Source organism: Phoxinus phoxinus, assembly GCF_949152265.1.
Source record: "Phoxinus phoxinus genome assembly, chromosome: 20".
In the NCBI taxonomy this organism is placed as follows: Eukaryota; Metazoa; Chordata; class Actinopteri; order Cypriniformes; family Leuciscidae; genus Phoxinus; species Phoxinus phoxinus.
In genome coordinates this window covers 7753497-7769482 of record NC_136895.1, presented here as the reverse complement: position 1 = coordinate 7769482, position 15986 = coordinate 7753497, and positions in this window count along the sequence as shown.

Sequence of the window (15986 nt, the reverse complement as noted above, 5' to 3'; positions counted from 1 at the left end):
TGGAAAATAGCACCAGGGAAGTTTTGCGCCGGAACACGCCTCCTCTTTGCGCTGAACCGCCCCCGCGAGCGCAAGTTCATTCCCTAATTTACCGACGTGCGTCTGTGGAGGGAAAAGTCCGCTGTGCGCGGGTGCAAAATAGGAATGATACATGCGTCGGTGTTCAAAGTCAATTGCGCTGGGTGCAAGATAGGGCCCCTAGAGTCCTGCCGTATTCAAGCAGTTCTTTTAATGTCTTGTTTGCCTCCCTCAAACCGTATTTGCGCACCCTGGAGGACGTGCAGCTTTGGATGATCTGTGACTTTATTTCATTGTCTACTACGTCACTAAACTCACAGTATTTTGCCAGCATACGAAGTCTCTTATTATATGCATCTAGATTCTCACCGGGCTGTTGTGCAGCTTTCCTGAAGACGTACACTTCGTATTGGACATTCTTTTTGGGCGAGAAGTACTCGGTGAGTTTTGCTTTCACGTCTGCATACTTGTCAGCCTCCGCCGCCACTGTGTCGTATATGTCGTGCACTCTTTCGCCAGCCAGATGCAACAGGAGGGCTTTCAGTCTTGGGTCCCCGGTTATATTCACAGCTGTAGTGTAGTTCTCGAACCGCTGAAGCCACTTATTCCACCTCGGTCTGACGGAGCTGGGTTCGCTCTCTGTACCAGTGGACCAAACGGTGGTACGGACAGGCTGTGTGCTAGCGCCATGCTAACTGTCCGGTTGCTAACTCGCTAGCTCACTTACTTTACAGCCGGTTGCTTTCACTCCGAACTTTCTTCTGCACGCAAACGTCCGCTGTCCAGGAGACGTTTTCGTTATTGTGGACCCTCGTCGCCAGTGTAGTATTTTATGTGTATCATTTGGTTAGCCTACAAATAATCAGACCGAATGTTGCATACAGTGCGTTTATTCCCGGGCTCTCTCTTTTCGCCCTCGCTTCCAACAACCTGTTGATATCCCTCCGCCTGATATCCAGACAAACGTAATGACGTAAACAGTACGTGCAAGTTTACTGATATACTCTGAATGTTACACTTAATAGCAATTTTACTTAAGTAGCCTATTTTGTTAGCAGCCTACTGTCACGGCCGGCTTGCAAGCCGCGACAAAGGAGACAAAACATTGGACAATGCTAAAAAAGAATAACATTTATCAAAGTAAGAATAGTTAATTAAGACAGGACAAGACGAAACAAACAACGGACTCCAGGACACAAACGGCACGAGGATGAAGAGCGCGCCCCGTCACAGCTGAAGGGAACCGTTTTAATCTTTCCACCTCTGATAAAGGGATGTGGTTTGTGGGTGCGTGACAGAGAGTGTGATAAAGGTAAAGGGTTTTTCACATGCACATGAAACCATCAGACCTCACCGACATGTTTACAGACCATTTTAAGTACACTTAAGGATAATGTTTGTCAGTAAACGGTTTGCTTCAATTCTGCTTGTTTTGTGTGGTAAGTCAGACTTCTGCTGTTCAGTTTGTGTCTTTGCTGTTTCTTGTAAAAGTAACTTCATGCCACTCTTGTTCTCCAGGTGCGTTTATTGTTGCCGAGACAGATGAAATCAAGACAATATCAATGATGAAGGGAGATTCTGTAACTTTACATACTGGTGTTAGTGACGTTCACAGAGATATACAGATACTGTGGCTATTTGGACCTGAGAATCCAGACACTCTCATTGCTGAAATCTATAAGCTACAAATCTATATACATGACAGTTATGAGGGATTTAAAGACAGATTGCAGATGGACCCGCAGACTGGATCTCTCATTATCGGGAACATCACAACCAGTCAATTAGGACTCTATACGGCACAGATTATGACTGCAGTGACCATATATAAAAGATTCAGTGTTATTGTTTATGGTGAGTTACCATCTTTTTTCTTATAGCTGCAATGTATAAGACATGACCAATATGTATCAGGAAAATATATTGGTGATCTGTTAAAAAATAGATTTATATTTATATACAAGATTTTTAATCTATTTTTCCGGATATAATTCTGTTATTTTGAAGCACCGGTCCCATTGCCTGTGATTGAAAGCAGCTCACTGGTCAGTGAGTGTCAGATATCTGGTGAGTAATACAATTAAATAGTCTTAGGATAGTTTTGTGATGTTTGCAATACAGTTTACTTTCATACTATTTATAATTTTTGGCATTTATATGTGTTCTGTGTACTAATATGCAAATCGTGACAATGGTGTAGCGTACCACTGCTGGAAACATTTGTTGGTAATGGACCACTTGCACTGAACTTCGTGACGCACTTCCGTTTGGAAACAATACATATCACTTATTTCCGGTTATGTTGTACTGTGGTCAATGTGTTGAACAAACACCACCTTAAATGAGTGTCTGCAATAAGATTTAAAAATGTGGGCATTTTTATTGACAGAAGAAGGGATATTCTGATGTTTACTGTGGGCAGAATTTTCCAAACTCTTCGGAACATGAAGTTTTAATCCAAAGCAAGCCGATCTGAGAAAGCTGCGGCTGTTAAAAATGCGCATTATTTCACCACAGGGTGTCAGTGTTCATCTACACTATAGTGACCGCGACGCTGAAGTGTGTGAAAACAGATGAATAACATCAGTACGAACCACGAACATTTATTTATTTGGATTAAATATTTGAATCATTCTGTGTCATTTTTCAATGTCAATCTTTTTACTATTTACATGTTCATGCACAAAATGCTTGATTAAAGGGGTGGTCAAATGCCATTTTCACAAGATTTTGTGTGTGAAGTAACAAAATACCCCACATATATTTGTATATATCATGTTAAAGTTGTCACTTTTTGAGGGTTTGCAAAAACGCACCGTTTTGTTCCTGGCCCTTTAAATGCTAATGAGCTGCTGCAGAGGGCGGGGTTTCAAGAGCTTGTGTGTGTTAGCAGCTGTGATTACCTCACGCACACACACTAAAATGACAGAAACTGTTCTGCCTTTAATTTTAAAACTGAGTCAGACAAAGATGGAGAGACTCAAGAAGAAGTGACAACATGTAGAAGCAACAGGACGTCTCTGAATGGTTAGTTGATGAATTTATGTTGCTGATGTAGAGTTAACTATCTTCAATTAGCATATTCTGCAGTGGCGGCTGGTGAAAAATATCTTAGGGGCTGTCATATTCAGCCGGTTTCAATAGTCTGGTAACCATGGGAGTATTAGGCCTACTTTCTGCCCTTGGTATGTGTTGTACTTTGATGTTTATTTTGTTCTATTCCTTAAAGACCCACTCCGATGAAAATCATGTTTTTCTAGGTGTTAACATGTTCTTGTGGCATTTTTCTGATGTTAGAGGACATATCTTGAGAAAAATAAGCTCAAAGTTGTATTTCTGAGTATTTCTACATTCAAATGTCTGTGAATCAGTAGCAGACGCTAAAATGCCGGCTAAAATAGACTGGAGTTATGACGTAGTAACTCCACTGGGCGGGGCCACGAGCTCATACTCAAATTGGAACACATACTGTCACTTTTCACCGTCTATCAATCGTCAAAACTAAAGTTTGGAGAGCACAGACTGATCCCGTCAGTAATTACATCATTACATAATGAAAGAGGGCAGCCAGCCTCCTCCAGCCAAGCAACAGGTGAAATTCCGCGCTCGTCCAAGTAGACTTGCACACGCCGGGTGGCGACGAGTTTCGCCTGTCGCAGTCGTTTGTCCTCTCGTGTGTCAAGCCCATCACTCGTGAGAGAGTCAGTCAGTTTTTCAGATATAGCGGTGACATTAGCATCATAATAATCCCGAAATTCCGAGCAATCCACTGATACTAAATATGTCCTGATTGATCACTGTGGGAGGGATGAAATATTGAGACGAATTCGAGCTGTTTTTTACCGCGACGTCTCGGAGTGAAATAATGATCGGTGATAACTTTGATTAACTTCGGATAATAATAATTAACGTGTATATATAATACTGTAATGCTTCTCCGTGCCAACGGCTCCGCCCACAACCCAGAGGCGAATTGCTAATGAGCTACTGCCGCTCTGCTGAAGCGAAGTCCCAGAAAACGGCACAGGTTTTGAGATTTTGGCTAAAAATGGCATAATCATAATTTAAAGACCACTGGGAATGTTTAAAAATAGCTCAAAATATGATCGGAGTGGGACTTTAACCCAGTTCCAGTGGCTCTCAAACTTTTTAGAGTGGTACCCCAAAACAAAGGCTTTAATATCCTTCTGCGTACCCCCACTCTTCAGTCACACCTTTATCAGTAAGGGACAATATTTGCCCCCCTAAATCGATTTTTTTCAAGTGCATTTTTACCTTTACAAATACCTTTATAAAATAAATAATGCTTTGAATAAAAAAAAAAGTTAAATAGATAAATATGCAATGATGGTAAAAACGAAGTGATGCTTTTAAATATTAAATTAAAACATCGAGTCATTCATTCAGTAACGAAGCAAGTGGCTGTATTTATGAATTAATCATTGAATCATTGACTCTAAAGATTCGTCCACAATCATTGCTGTGTGCTGCAGTTCTGCTGTGGCTTTCATTGGAGCTATTCATTTATTGTAAAAATATTGACAACTGTGTTGAATCACTTAATATTAATATTTCGTTTGTTGAACTGTTGTATAAAATCAATGTCCCTTTTGCAATCGTGTGGACGATACTGAAGCATTGTTAAACAAAAACAAACAAATTGCACAAACTTGCCATTTGCATTTGAAATTTAACTCAAAAAGTTTAGTTACTTTCTCAGACAGATCCCTCACTTCGGTAACTGTCCATGTTGGATGTGTCCCTGTTGTTTTAAAAAGTAATCACGGAAAGCAAAACAAGGCATTAGCATGGCATCCAGCTAGCCAGGCCGATAGACCGCTGTCTTGATCAAGATAGGCGCGCATGAGCGCGGGCGGGCACGCACAGTTTGGGGCGCTAACAGAAGCGCCCATAGCTGACTAGATTTGAGCTCGCTGATTGGCTACAGTTTATGTTTATGTCAAACATGTATATCTTAAATCAGCAATTGCGTCGCCCTAGCGCCCTCTATTGGCCAGCCGCCCCTGTCATGATAATCTATAAGTCGCTCGTATAGGAACTGTTGTGAGATGCACACAGAGTGACTTACTATTGCATGTGAAAAGATGGATGCTAAAGTTTGAGCTGACTCACAAATGTGCTCGACTACAACAACTCTTCCTCTTCTCACCATGGACTGTGTTCCCGGGGGCGGGGTTTATGTAAATTTTAGGGTTGTTGCATGCTGATGTCACTAACCCGGAGGAATGTCGTGTAGTCCCTACCAGCCGTTTGTTGTAGTCCTTTTCTGTAAAAGCAAATATCTTCCTTTGCTTTGAACTTTGAGCGTTGTAACTTTGCAGATGTTGTTTATGCTCAAACAGCAACATTACACACTAACTAAAGTTAGAAAAGTGAAATCATACTCAAAGAAGTTGACTGTCATTCTCTCCTCTGCTGTGTGCGTTACTGTTGGAAGATTAATTTAATAGCCTAGCCTATTTAACATCGTTACAGGCACCTCGCGAGCATCCATTCATTCAACTATTTCAAAAAGACTGGAATAAAGCACCGATGCACACAAGCAATCCTTTTTATTAGTCAAATTCATTAAAACAAAATTAAACTCAACAGGTATAAATAAGTAGGCTAAGAGAAAAACACTGTTAATGAGAAGACATAGGACCTCTGCAGGTTAGTGGATAAATATATTTAGCCTATTTATTATTCAGAATGAACAGTTGGGGGAAAAAATGTATAGGAACATTTCAGCAGGCTCAAGACAATTAATACAGAGATCATTATTCATTGTTTTAATCAATTGGCATCCATAAAACGTAGTGATAATCTGCATTCTCATGTGTGGAGGTGCGCTGAACACTAACCGGAAACTCCCGAAATGTAATGAGTAGAATGCGGAAGTAGTTGTGCAAGTAGTCCATTAATCATTACTGTTAACATACGTTTTTTTAAATATGAGGCAGTATTTTTAGCTTTTAATGTTTGATTGCTAAATAATTATTTTGTTATTTAGAGCTCTTTGTAATTTGCTGTTTGGCCAGTACAGAGTCACAAACTCCTATAGGATTGTGTTAAAGTTAAAGGGGTCATGAACTGCATACTGTAGTTTTATGTTTCCTGGGGTGCACTAACGTACAATGTTAGTATGATTTTTATATCAAAAATTGTCACAATTTAGAAATAAAAGGCATTTTTCCAAGCCTGATTTTATCCTCCAATTTGAACTCTCTGTTTGAAGGGGCGTGTCCGCTGTGAGACTTCAGTGTAACGCCCACTGCTGTGATTGGCTGACATCTTTGCATATGAAATAGCTTCCCCGGTGAAAAATAAAAATATGCCAAGTATACTTGCAGCCACAGCCAGACTAATTATCAGTTTACTTCAAGTGTGTTAATGATTAGTTAACTTGAAGTGTGCTATTTTTAAATGCAAACCATGAATAAGTTCCGAGCATTGAAAAATTGATACAGAAAAAAAAATGTTCGCTTCTGCATAGCCACGTGAACCGGAATTATCCCGACAACGTTTTATCTGTACAGAGGTAAAGGAAAGGGAGCACAGTAAATTTAAAAACCAAAAGAGTTAATTTCAACACTTTAAAAGTGTATATATGGGAAGGGGCGCCGCTAGAAATTTTAGGCCCTATGAAAGAATATGAGGTTGGGCCCCCCACCGCACCCATTCCATTAATAAAATCAATCTCTGGGGGCCCCAAAAGTGCGTGGGCCCTTAGAATCGTCCTAACTTTTCCCCCCTTAGCGGCGCCCCTGTGTGTTAGTTCAACACTTTCAAAAGTGTTGCCTCTCGCAACACCAACACAGTGTTACAATGTGAACACTAAGGGAGTAAAATATTAACACCAAGCAGATAACAACACTGTTACAGAGCAGTTACAATTCTACACTGTTCTGGTGTTGACCTAACTCACAATCTTCTCAACCTTATAGGAGTCAAGTACTACACCATCCTGGTGTTGATAGAACACCTTTTTACAAATAAAAACAACTAAGGGAGTGACCAGTTTTTCTTATAGGGTTCTGCATTACTTTAAAAACCTGTAAAATAAACTGACAAATAATTTAATCTGAAAAGAATAAATTCACTTTGAAATAAACACATCACTCTATATTACTCTTTCAAAGCTTTATTTCAAAAAAAAAAATCCAGAAAGTTAAATTGTAACCTTAGTCTGGGATCAAAGTAGAATTCTGTATTCATTGTCAAATTAAAAATAAAGGCAAAATGCAAACATTTGTTTTAACAAACTAGTTTTTTTACTAACAAACAAGCCCTTTTACATCATAGGTTAACTTTTAAAATAAATTATGAAGGCACAATATAGGCATTTCTGACATCAGAATTATATGAAAGCTGCTTATCAAATGGTCTGTATCTCTGTAGTATTTCCAAGTCCTGTACATGTCAGTGAATGTGAGTCCTGTGTCAGTGAAGTTGATTTGCAACAGTACAGCAGTGCTTGAGTCAACAACATTCAGCAATGAAAAACAGTTGCAGGATATGAGTAGATCAGTTGCGTGTCCTGTTGCTAACAGTAAAGGTCAGTGTTTCACAGAGCAGGAAAGGCTGTGCAGATCCAACTTTCTCGAAAAACCCCTAGAGACAACACAAAACCTGACCAATTACAATTAATACCATTTGTGTTTTAAATACAGCAAGTTTATGGTGGAAAAAGTTCAATCATCTTAGACTTTCGTGACTCAAACAATAAACTATTTTGGTTAGATTAAGACTTGAATTTACTGATTTCCAAGTAAATTAAAGACTTAATTCATCCCAAAAATTGAATTCTGTCATTAATTTTTCACCGTCATGTTGTTCCAAACCAGTAAGAGTTTTGCTCATCTTTGGGACGCTTATGAAGATATTTTTATCGACAGCCTATTCAACTTCCACTTCCAAAGCCACGGAAAGGAAATCATAAGCAATCCATGTGACTCCAGTGGTTTAACCTCAATTTTAACTCAACTTTATTTACAAAATATGAATCTTCAATGCACGGTCGTCCACGCAACATCTGCTCTCGCATCAACAATATGCACGAGTTGTAATGTTCTCATGAACGCATGTTGGAAATTAATATTTTATAAATGAAGTGGTAAATGTTTAGTTTTTTGCTGCAAACACAGCACTTGCGTAGTTTAATAAAATGTATGTTAAACCACTGGGAGTCGGATGGAGTACTTTAATGATGTACCTTTATACCTTTCTGGGGCTTGAAAGTGGTAGTTGCGTGGACTGTCAATGGAGGGACACCTGGGACAGGAAGCCTTTAGATTTTATTTAAAAAAAATCTTCATTTGTGTTGTGAAGATGAAAAAGTCTTACATGTCAGAATTTCCATTTGCAGACATCTTTTTTGCAGATTGGCTTCAATATAAGCTGTTTTTAGACTAACGAGAACGGTTTGAGTTCTGAAACGTTTTTATAGTACAATGACCTCTTATATGTCAAAAGTTTAAGGGAATTTGGATTTCTCAGTTCATGGCCCCTTTAAGAATGTGAATAATTACCAATTTTGGTGGGTTTGTGTTAAGAAATCAGTTAATGATTAGGCCGTATCATGTAAAATGTGTCCAAACACCAAATAAATATCTTTGAGCGGTCGGGTGTTAGTAGCATGTTGACTGAAAGTTATTTTGAGACTCAAAAGCAACCTCACTTCTTCCACTAGTGTTGCAGTAATGTGCCACTGCTTGTTTTGGTCCAGACAGAGGCTTCTCCTGTGAAGACTGTGCAGTGAAGTGTTCAGCTGAAAACGGACCAGGAGTCTCTCTGTCGTGGTATAAAGGGAGAGAAAGACTGAATCAGACCAGCAGCCCTGAGCTCAACGTCAATCTCTCTCTCCCACTGGAGCTAAAAGAGAGAAACAGTGATGTGTATCATTGTGTGGCTGCTAACCCAATCAGCAACAAGACAACGCAATTCAGCTTCCAGCAACACTGTCCACAATATACAGGTCAAGTTCAATTCCAGCACATTTCTAATAATATGTTTGCCAACAAAATAATGAATTACCCTTAATTGCTCCGACACTAAATGTATTTCATTGTGGTTTCATTGTGTGCAGTATTTATCAAATAAATATTACAAAATAATGATGATTGTGGAATTTTAGTTTGGAGAATAACATTTAAAAAAATTCTTAAGAGGGTTTTTAACTAGGTATTTGCAAATTGCTAGAGAACATTTGATGTAAAACTTTATAGAGATTGAGGCTATGTTTACACGGAAACGATCTGAAGAGAAAACGCAAAAGTGGCGTTGCGTTATCACTTTTTATTCTGCGTTTAGACAAGCGTTATGGGGGGGGGGGGGGAGATCTGCGTGCATATGGTGACGCAAAAGTGTGTGAAATTGGATGTAGTGTGCACTCCAGGCGGCTAGGTGGCGATGTGAAGCACTGAAAGTGAAAGAGCCGCTGACACAGTTTTGAATGTTTAATACGGTAAAGCTGCTGCTTTAACCCTCGGTGCTCTTCGCGTTTCACTCAAAAATGACAGATTTTTTGTTTTTTGTCAATGAAATTAATGCTATTTTAGTTTGATAATGTTTTGTTATTTTCCTGTACTGGCGCATGCCTGTGACGTAAACGCGTACGCGACGCCTTCACTGTCTAGCAGACTTTTGCGTTTTTACCGTTTTTACCCTTTAGACGGGAACGCGACGGTGGAGCGTTTTTAAGATTTCCACTCTGGAGGGGAGTTTCACTTTTTTGCGTTTTTAAGCCCCAAAAACGCTGTCACCGTGTAAACGAAAGGCACCTGCGAGCGTTCTCGTGTAAACAGGGCCTAAAGGATCTGCTGCTAATGTCTTTGTGCCAGAAACCACAGGACAGCTTCAGAGGTCTCGTGAAGCACATGCCTTGACGCGTCAGAGCTGTTTTGGCAGCAAGACCTACACGGTATTAGACAGGTGGTTTTACTGATGTGGCTGATCAGTGTAAATATTAATGAGTTGCTCTTCTTTGTTTGAGGTCAGAATCCTTTCACGTCTCAAATAGAAATCTATTTGTACTATTAAGGTTTTTCAATCCTTTCATTCAACAGAGGAGGTAACCTTTTTGTTTCCACAGATTCAATTCCCTTTTGTGGTTGTACTGAAGTGGTGATCCGATTGGTCGTCTCTGCTCTGGTGGGCGTGGCTGCTGTTGCTATCCTGGTTTATGACATCAGATCCGGAAGAGGCGATGCCAGTCCCCGAATGTCCGAGTGAAATGAACCTAAAATAAATAGCTCACAATAATAGTGTGATGTAGTATTTCTGTGTTTTTCTGCTGATATGTGGATGTAATTAAATTGTGAATGAGTTGTACATTTTGCAAGGATTTTGATCTAAGGATCAAAAGAGAATGTGTCTGTGTTTGTGTCTGTTACTGGAGAGTTTAATCAAGATCAAACCTAATACTGTGGCCTACACTAACCACAACGAATCATGTGTGCAGTGATCATGAATTGGAAGCAAATCAGGATTTTTCCTATAAGTACACATCCTCTTTCAACTCAACATGAAACCATGGCAAGAGATGAAACAACCATGAGCTACAGTGCAGAAACATTCAACATTTACATTGACTTTAAGAAATCATTATGGAAAATCTATATTTTAACATGAACATAACTAAATATTCCAAGGCACTGACTCACGTGGTTAAGCGTAAAAGGCCTTTAATGAAATGGCGTGTTTCGGCTTGACACAGCCTTCCCAAACTTTTCTATATTTTAACATTTTGTAAATTAACATTTACAATATGTATTAAAAACACCACTGCTGCCATGAAAGTTTGAGAAGCTGAAAAAATTTTTAGACTATTAATGCAAGTGAATCAACTGACTTTATTTAGTCAATATTTTATTACCACAAACTTTATATCCATCCATCCCTCAATTCTTCAAACCTGTAGAGTCCCACAGTCTCAGGACAAAGCTGTTATTTATATGTATACATTTATATTATTGCCTGTCATGTCAATGTGTATTGCTCACATGTAATTCATTAAGGAATAAGGATATAATATAAATATACTGTCTCTAAAATTATTTCACCCTAAAAATCAGTCCACCTTCTCGATTTCCTCAAACTGAACTCAAACTCACCCAGGTAGCGACTGAAACCACCCGAACTGTCACCCATGTGACGTGATATGCAAAGTTTTTGCCTTGAAAAACAGGATTATGATACACACCCTCTTCTATGACTTAGTAAGGGAGGAAAAGACACACTACTATGAGTTCCTGTCTGTGCATGTTTTTAAAAGCTCAGTAATTAACACACACATGACACTTGGCTCCCGAATTATGGCCGGTTATACATAAGGGACTTTAGGACAAAACGGGCTCTATCTCATTTGAATGAATGTGTGTAATTTGTTGGCCTATCTAATAAACAACTATCTATGTACAGTTGTAAATTAAGGTAGTAAGTTAGTTAAGGTTAAAAGTTTAGTAAGGTAAAAGCACACAAAGAAATGTTATCATTAAACATTTTCAGAAAATGTATCAAAGTTTGCAATTAGAGGGATTCCTCATTGAAACAATAGATATCATATAATAAAGACTAGATGTCTCGTCCGCGCTGCTGGCCAATGGAGGTTGACGTCCGCACACGGCGGCCATCTTGCCACAGGGGGCTCGCTCACTCGCAACATTGTTTTAATGGTGCATGTACTTTTAAAATAACCATAACTTGCTCAATTTTCTACCGATTTTCAAACGGGTTGGTTAGTTATAAACGTGACGCTGCGTACTTATGAATAATTTCAATATTATATATTTCAACATGTTCAAGCATCCAGAATCATAGCCACGTTAATAACGTTTGTAAGAAACCAAACCGTTTGTAAATCCGTCAAGATTTCAGCGAGATAAGAGTATTTGTGTTCGTGCAGATCATCAGGCACCACAGAGCCCGCCAGAAAGCTTGCCTGTGACAAGATGGCCGCCGGGTGATGACGTTAGAGACTCCGCCGTAAGACGTCTAGCCTTTATTATGTATATCTATGATTGAAACACACAAGGTGGGCTTAAATGGTTCCACAGTGAGTAATGGTGTAATAAAGACAATGTTAACCTTTAAAATGTAAGGTATGTTTACAAATACATGCATGGAGCTTAAATATACTGTGGACTAAGTATCATAGTAATTTTCAATGTGCCCACTTTGAGTTAAGTTATGTTAAGTTTTTTTCATTCAAGGTTAGCTTGTGTTGACTATAGTTTGCATGCGTTTTGTGGCACTGTACCATTTAAGCCCATCTTAAAAAAAAAGTTAATTTATGAAAATAATCTTCTCCACAAAACAATGTATGATGTATTTATTTGTAAATTAATGTAAACATGCTAAATTACCTGGCAGTCTAGCCTTTGTAAGGCTAATGGTTTGACCTAGAGATTAGCTTTAAACGCAAGCTAATAAAACTCATCTTTCCAATTAAAGGAAACTTACAGTATATAAAATGATAAATTTGTTCATACACAAAAAACAATAATGCATCTCTTATTTGACATAAAACCAATGTAGTTACCAAAGAAATGGCTGAAAATTGCAGAAATGTGTTGATTTCTGAAGGGTCCCGAAACACCAAAGTTTTGGGGTGAGACCGCATGCACATGGGTGGGGCCAACTCAACATTGCCAGATGTGATTGGTATGCAATAAAAAATGCCAGGGAAGTAACAAATCACTGGATTGGTTAAAATAATGAGCAGCATAAAATATTTTTTCACTTTTTTTAATTTGATTTCAGAGTTAAAAAGTGGGCTTAATGGGTACACTTACCCTAAATATAGCTTTGTAGATACAGAGAAATGGTTTTAAATATCTGCAGGTTGGGAGTTAGTTTGCATATTATTGACACATATTTACATTTTATTTACACACATACATACTGTACACAAATCTAGTGCATTTGCAATATTTACATGCTCCGCATTGTAATGAATGTAGTAGATGGTATTGGTGCAGCTGTCTAGCGAACATTATTTTATAAAGCACAAGTTGGTTGATTTTAGAGGTAACTGCTCCAGCTGACATGGATTTTATTTATGGAGAATCCCTGTGTATCCCTGTGGATTGACCAGGAGATGAACCAGGGTAAACTGGAGACTACAGGTAATGCCTCAGATGATAATCAGAGAAAAATGTTTGTTTTTACAAAATATTCAGTAACTAGAGCCTGTATTGATGACTGAACCCCTTCAAACCCAGTCAGACTGAATAGGGTGCGTTAATTGCTTAGTCTCTTTAAAAATATAGAAAAGTTAAATAGTTCTGCTTGACACACTTGTTTTGGCTTCATTCTTTGCTGTTTTATTAGCTTATGTCCAGTTTTTTCTTATTCATTGTCTGAGCTTCAAACTGACGGGTGTGACTGCATCAAAAGCTTTGAAACTTGATGTTGATTAAAACAATTATTCAGTTGCAGTGGATGTCAAAAAAGGATAGATCGCTCAAAAAGGAAAATTGTCAGCATTTACTCCGCCTCATGACATACAAACTTACATCAAGGAAAGGACAAGGACATTAACAAGCAGAAGGCAGTGGTGAGGTTTTATTAGGCATTATTCATTCAATTATTATTTATTAATTAATTATTATTTTATTTTGAAAAACATCCCCAAAACTATGAAAAAAATAAAACATTGCACATACAAAAGTTGAACATTTATTTATGATCAATACCTTTACAATTGATTATTGTTGATTGCTACACTGGCAACAATCAAATCCCTCTTAATTAATTTTTTAAAATATATTCAACAAACTTGAATTAAATAAACTATTAACTTTAACTATATAACCTCTTACCCAATGCAGCTCTTTAATGCAGTATAAAGGTATACTTTTTTTTTGTTTTAGCAGAGAATGTCTAATATGGGAAGAACTGCCGGCTTCTGAACTAGTTGCAGTTCCACTCTGTATACGTCTATTTTTGCCGTATAAATTGCACGAGAAATAACATTTGTTTTTCTGAACACATAGAAAGACCTGATAAACAGTTTTAGTCCTTGATCCCAACATATATATATATATATTTAAAAAAAACAATAAGCCATCAATTCATAATTTTAATATAGCCTAGTAGGTGAGGTTAATTTTTGAAGCTTTAAAGAAAAATCTCAGTAGGCTTCATTTATCTCATGTGAACCAGCTTGCCTTTTCCCCATTGCAGTCTAAACATGTTTCTTCAGTTGATGGTCTTTGACTGTTGTGTTGTTGTTTTTTTCCATTAATGGTACACGTTTGGCACCCTGTGTTGCCATACAGTTCACAGTTTTGTTTACACCTACCCTCATCAACAACTTACTTTAAAACGTGAACAATATTTTCTAACTTCAGTAAAAAGCAAGCAACCTTTGCTTTAGACATTGTCAGGTCTACCCCTACAGTGGGCATTCTTTGCACCGCCACATTCACAATCCTAAAAAGTAACAATTATCCTGTAGCTGAGTTACATAAAACCTATAAGCACTGGGTAAAAAAATAAAATAATAATAAAAATCCAGCCGGCTGAACCCAGCATTTGGGTAAATAAAAAAAAAAGTTGCATTTTTTAGAGTGGAGGTAAGAAATGTGTTTAATGCCTTCGTTTCGGAGTCACCTCCTGGGCCTTCCCGGTCAGAAGTGAGCGGACACCTAAAAATTTAATTTCCTCCATCCCAGTAAAACCAATGCTATTTATTTTTGTTCCATAATATTTTTTCTTTTTAATTTTGTATTTTGAGAGAATTTTATTGAATTTATTAATATTTATGGTCTATTTTTGCCATTGAAAATACAAAAATGTATAAAAAAAAATTTATGCAGTATTTTAGTCTAATAGAGTCTAGGCCTTCAAAAAAAAAATGGTTGAAGCAGATTAGCACCATCTGATGAGAGTATGGAGAGAAAGCGTAGAACCATGTTGTAACTGTCACGGAACACACACAGGACAGAGAGGATCCAATTGCAGTATTTATTTAAGGGTAATCCGTACTCACAGTCAGTCCAGGCAAAGGTCAAAATCCAACAAAGACAATCCAAAGAACACAAGAACACACGAACAACAGGAACAGAAGTGTGGGGACAATATACAAGGACTCCGTGACAAACACTGAAACAGACAGGGTATATATACACAAGTGCAAACAAGGTGACGAGAAACAGCTGAAGGAAATGATCAGTGACAGACAGGATTACAGGGACTGCAACAGACACCACCGGCTCAGGCACAGGAACAGACACCACCGGCTCAGGCACAGGGACAGACACCACCGGCTCAGGCACAGGGACAGACACCACCGGCTCAGGCACAGGGACAGACACCACCGGCTCAGGCACAGGAACAGACACCACCGGCTCAGGCACAGGAACAGACACCACCGGCTCAGGCACAGGGACAGACACCACCGGCTCAGGCACAGGTTCGGTGGTGATCATCCTCTCTGAAGACACAGGCTCGGCAGACGTGACGTGAACAGGCTCGGCGGCGACCATCTTGTCGGAATACACAGGCTCGGCAGCGGCCATCTTGTCGGAAGACACAGGCTCGGCAGACGTGGCGTGAACAGGCTCGACGGCGGCCATCTTGTCCGAAGACACAGGCTCGGCAGACGTGACGTGAACAGGCTCTGGATCGGCAGACGTGCTGTGCCTCCTCCAAGCATGCAGTACTGCCACAGCATAAAAAAGGAAGACAGCCCTCCTTACCGTGGCCGGACTGATGGTGGGTATCTCCGGAACGATCTCTGGGATGACAGCGGGCTGCACGGGACCAACAGCGGCCTGCACGGGCACGGCCTCCAGGACGGCCACGGACTGCTCGGGCACGGCCTCCGAGAAGACAGCGGGCTGCTCGGGGACGACCTCCAGGGAGACAGCGGGCTGTACTAGAACAACCACCGGGATGACAGCGGACTGTACCGGAACGGTCTCCGGGACAACAGTGGGTTGTTCGGGAACGTCAGGAGTGCA